Source organism: Heptranchias perlo, chromosome 9 (assembly GCF_035084215.1).
Source record: "Heptranchias perlo isolate sHepPer1 chromosome 9, sHepPer1.hap1, whole genome shotgun sequence".
NCBI lineage: Eukaryota > Metazoa > Chordata > Chondrichthyes > Hexanchiformes > Hexanchidae > Heptranchias > Heptranchias perlo.
In genome coordinates, this window is record NC_090333.1 from 57,097,161 (window position 1) to 57,102,853 (window position 5,693).

Below are 5,693 nucleotides of genomic sequence, written 5' to 3' on the forward strand. Positions count from 1 at the left end.
TATATCCTTGCTATTTATATTTGGGGTTTGCCGCATTTTTCAAAGGCATCTCAGACTCTCCTCCCTGAACTGGTAAGATGCCAAGAGTCATATTTGATTTATTAAATACCCAGATTAGTGTTTTTCTAAATACTTCACTGATGTGAAAGGGAGTGACTGCCTCCTCAGATTTAATTAAAGTCACCCTTCTGAGATAGTGGGCCTCCACTGCTGCACTAATAGTGCTGGTTGACAGAAATAATCATGCATGGTTGGGCTGTGCTAATAAATTTTACGTGAACTTGAGTGTGGATTAGGCTGATGTGCACATGAGCAGAACACCTGCTGTCTAAGAGAAGTATATTTAACTGGGTTGTCAAATAATGTCATAATACACACTTATCAGGGCTTTTTGGGTACAGCTTTGAGCCTATACTTTATCCTTTAAACCCACAACCTTCTGATAGATGCGAGAGTGCTACCACAAGCTGACACTGTGGGTGAGCTCCTAGCCTATACTGGGCCTGGCATAGGAACCTCACAATAGGGGGATGGGAAATTTCATGTAATCAGTCCAGCGCTGCCTACAAGGGATGTTGGGTTAATTGGGTAACTGTTTCAACAGCTGGCTGCCAATGTTCTGGAAATCAATATAAAGGTCAGAGTGAGAAGGTCCTGTAAAGAACAATGTAAATGTTTTTAAAATATACTTACTGCTGCCAGTTTCTTGAGACTTAGTATTTATTAAAAGGCTATGCCATGATTGGACCGATGAAAAGGATATTCCACTGTTGGAAATGAAATGAGAAAATTGAACTCAAGTCTGTGACACTATGGGCTCGAATTTAGCAGGCCTGCGGGTTCCCAGCGGGTGGTCCTCCGGGAGCGTGGAAAACGCGGACGGCTAATCGTGTGCGTCCCCCACGCGATCGCGGGATAATTGAACTGATTAAGCCCTGCTTCTGGGTTCTCCGCTCCCCAGCTGCGTGCCGGCCGGCTGCGCATGCGCAGTACCGTCGACGCGATGTAGGAGCTCCAGTTAAAGGGGCAGTCTCCCAAAGCCCCTCCTGCTACAAGCAAGCGGTTTGAGACGATGGCTCAGCAAAGGGGAAAGGCTGCGCCCCGTTTTTCAGACCTGGCACTGCAGCTGATGCTGGAAGGCGTGAGGAGGAGGGAAACACTCTTCCCAGAAGATGGACGCAAGTTCCCTGCCATCGCAACCAGGAAGGCATGGGCAGAGGTGGCGGCGGAGGTGAGCAGCAGGGGCAACACCCCAAGGACTTGGGAGCAGTGCCGCAAGCGCTTCAATGACCTGACTAGGTCTGGCAAGGTGAGTACACCAACGCACCCTCCCACATCCCGTCCCCACCATCACGCCAAACAGATCACAACCCCTCCTGCACAGCCACCACTGCGCTCCATCAGCAATCCTCACAGCCACTCATTCACCATCCTCGCCGTGCACGCAAGTACCCACCGTCCCTGACCCCACCCGAACACTACCACACACCCCAATCCCCATGCAATGGGATGGGCACGTGGCCCACGCATCCTCCCATCCATCCGCGCCACGCTCAACCCAACCACACCGATGCTCGATGCGTCTCACGATGCAATACGCACCCACTCACACATCTGTGTTTTGCCTTCACAGGAGAAGAGAAGCAAGAACAATAGGGAAAGGGCACGCACCGGAGGTGGGCCGCCGCAAGTGGTGGAGCTCACCGACGCCGAGGTGGAGGCGCTCGACCTCGCCCGCACGCGACATTGCCTGTCGGTGGCCGATGGCGAGTGTGTCGCTGCCGAAACGGCCGGTAAGGGAAAGCTGACACTCAACACCCATGAGCGCGAGTTACCGTATCATCACCTGCCATCAGGCGCACTGTCAAGTTGGTCCACATGCCTCAAAGTGCCCTCTGTTCTCTTGCAGGTCCGTCTTTGTGTGAAGCGATCGTGGAGGGCGATTCCTCAGAGGACATGGCGGTCTCTAAGGGTGCATCGTCACATCAGAGCCAACCATCCACCAGCGCAGAGACACGCACCTCGGTGGGTCCCCCTCACCAACTAGTTGGGGTAGCACTTGGTGAGTCACCGCGCACGAGTGAGCATGAGCAGACCCTGGTGGCAGGGGCAGCCGCGGAGGGTCCGCGACGGAGGGAGCACTCCTCTCCAGGCTCTGCTCAGCCGGACCCAGATGCTGAACCCAGGGGGCCACCAGTGAAAAGGAGAGTCGTCGAGGGCCACCAGCTAATTGCTGAGGTACTGGCAGAGGTGCCGCGCGCATTGTCCACAATAGCGCAGGCGATGGAGGAGTCCAACTCCTGCATGTGGGCATTGGTGGCGCATGTACAGGAGGGTACCGGCGACACAGTGTCGCGGGTAGGTGCGGGACTGTCTGCGGTGGAGGACAGGCTGGCCTCCCTCGAGCGTCATGCACAGCTCCAGATCGAGTCCATGCAGGCCCTGACAACGTCTGTACGGATTCAGGGTGAGCAACATTCCGACGCCATCAACAGGCTGAGGGATACACTAGGGGTGGTCTTGCAAGGCCTCACACATGCCATCCAAACTGCCGTCCAGCAGGGTGGAAGGGGTGATGTGGGCCGAGGCCAAGAGAGGGATGATGGTGACCGGGGACATGGAAGCGGGGACGCTTCTCAAGGCGCCCCCACGTCCCACCCGTCGCCCACCTCTCAACCAGTACCCGCAATGGTGCCTCCTCTCCAGGTGGCCGAGTCTGCCCCTGCCCCGGTGCAGGAGGAGCAGTCTGTGGAGGTGCCGTCACGGGCACCGAAACCCAGGGGCCGTCCGCCAAAAGCATCTACCCGGTCAAGGCAAGAAGACGAGCAACCTGCCACTACCTCTGCTGGAGCCAAAGGGGTAGCACCACGTAGGGGTTCCCGGAAAAGAATTGCAAAGGCCTTATAATCACAAAGGGAATACACCAGGGTGTTTATTAATTTGTACTTTTTTTATATATATAATGTCACATTCGAGATATTAAATACTCTATTCTCACCACTCCTGCCACCTCTCGTCCATTCTTCCGCGGCTTGTGCAATAGGTGCGTTCCGTGGAGGCCATCATGACGGCGAACACCTGCTGCCACCCATTGGGCACACTGCTGTGGGTGCAGGATTACTGGCAGCACTCTTCAGTGGAGGGGGCTGGTATGGCCGCTCGCATGTGCAGGTGAGGAGATGCGAGCGCCTCGCAGTGTCTGACTCTAGGAGAACCGTTGACGTATGAGTGCCTCCCTGGCCCGGCGACCATCCCGGTGAGTCGCGGCTCGGCGCATGGGTCGTCCAACATCCTCCTGCGCGTCCTCCTCCTCCGCCTCCTCCTCCTCCTCCTCCTCCTCCTCGCCCTCGCCTTCCTCAATGTGGGTGGCGGGTGTGGATGGGGCCTCCTCCAGCGGCACCCCCCTCTGTTGGGCCATGTTGTGCAGGGCACAGCAGACAACTATGATTCGTCCCACTCTGAATGGTGTGTATTGGAGCGCTCCCCCAGAACGATCAAGGCACCTGAAGCGCATCTTGAGAAGCCCTATGGTCTGCTCAATTGTAGACCTGGTAGCAGTGTGGCTGTCATTGTACCGACGCTCCGGCTCGGTGATGGGGTTCCTCAGAGGTGTCATGAGCCACGTGTGTAGGGGATACCCCTTGTCGCCGAGGAGCCAGCCGTTGCCGGCGTTGGGTGCCTGCAGGATGGGCGGGACGGCGGACTCCCTGAGGACGAAGGCATCGTGGCAGCTGCCGGGGTATCTGGCGCACACGTGTAGGAATCTCTGGCGGTGGTCACAGATGAGCTGGGCGTTCATGGAGTGATACCCCTTCCTGTTGATGAACAGCCCTGGCTCATGCGGAGGTGCCTGTATTGCGATGTGGGTGCAGTCGATTACACCCTGCACCCGTGGGAAGCCGGCCATGGCATGGAATCCAACCGCCCTCTCCATCTGGCTGCGCTCGTCCATGGCGAAGTTGATGTAGTGCGAGGCCCTGCGGAACAACCCATCAGTGACCTGCCTTATGCACTTGTGTGCAGAGGACTGACAGACCCCGGTGATGTCCCCGGTGGCACCCTGGAAGGAACCGGATGCGAAGAAGTTGAGGGCAGTGGTGACTTTGACGGCGACAGGTAGGAAGATGCTGCTTGGTCCATCAGGGAGCAGCTCGTCGTTAAGGAGGCTGCAGATGTCGGCGACTACCTGGCGATTGACTCTGAGCCTCCGTATGCACTGCTCCTCGGAGAGGTCCATGAAGCTGAGCCTCGCTCTGTACACCCTGTGCGGAGGGTAGTGCCTCCTGCGACGCATCTCTCTCTGCGGTTGCCCTCCCTCCTGCTGTGCAGGTGGGTGTGCCGCAGCACCGTGTTGGGGAGCCCCACGTCTCCGAGGCGGACGGCGTGGACTGCGAGGCTGCTGGGGCTGGTCATCCTGTTCGTCCTCCGACGATGTCAACGCACCACCCATCTGGCAGGTGTTGGTGTGAGGGGTTGTGCAGGGTAGGTGGGTGGGTCCTCGGACTGGGGCTGCGGTTTCGTGTCGGTGTGTCCTCTGGCTTGGCGGGGGGTGGTGGAGGGCAGGGGTTGCCCTATGTGATGCGGTGGCCTCCTGCGTGGGTGAGGGCTCTCCCCCGTGGAGTGCACCTTGGCACCTGCCACAGGCTGCTGGCTGCAACACGCCTGGTTGGAAAGGGACTGTTTCCCCCAGTGTGTGAAACTCACTGCCTTGAACCTAAAATCCCACACTTCCTCTTTTGACAGCTGCTTCAGCTCATTAACTGACCACAACGAGCAAGTTAAGTACACTCAAGTGGAACCCCGCTGGCTTTAATTGCCTGCGGGATTCCCACCAGCGGGGCTTGCGCGCGCAGCCCCGCACGTCAGCGCGGTACCCGGAAGTGGCCGGGATTTCGTCGTGATCCGGTCACGTGACCGGATATCGGGATTTTCGGGGCCACCCCGCTGGGAACCCGCCGGAAACGCGATCGCAAAATCGAGCCCTATGGTCAGACTCCACCCCAGACACATATGGGTGTTTCCCACCTTTTGGTAAGCCCAAACCAAACATTGGGTATATTGGCACCTGGATAGGAGGCAGGATCACAGCTTAAATTTTGATTGATGGTGAGTATTCAACAAAAAACTCTAATAACTAATACCTCCACATCATCAGACTTAAGTGGAAAGAATCCATTTTTATTTTAAAAATCAAACTTTGGAAGGCTAATTTCACAAAACTCCTGAATGGCATGTAGCCTCGCTGGCTACCTCTTTGACCAAGCTTTTGATCTCCTGTCCTAATACGTCTGTGTGTGGTTCAGTGTCAAATTTTGTTTGATAACGCTCCTGTGAAGTGCTTTGGGATATTTTGCTACGTTAAAGGCACTATATAAATGCAAGTTGTTGTTGTTGATGACGATGGTCACAGGTCAGAAAATTGGGCTCCAGATCTCATGCACCTGATTTCTAGTGCGGCCAATTTTGTGAGAACAATTTTGGGGCCACAAAGGAGGCAGCGCTGGAGGCAAAACAAACCTGCACACACACCTAAGTTATGGAAACGTGGTTTCATGCTGAATATTTTGTGACAGAGTGACAGTGCGTTTGAACAAGTATGAGCTGATCAAAGAGAGTCAGCAAGAATTTGTGAATGGTAGGTCATGTCTCACTAATCTTGTTGAATTTTTTGAGGAGGTCACTAACATGGTGGA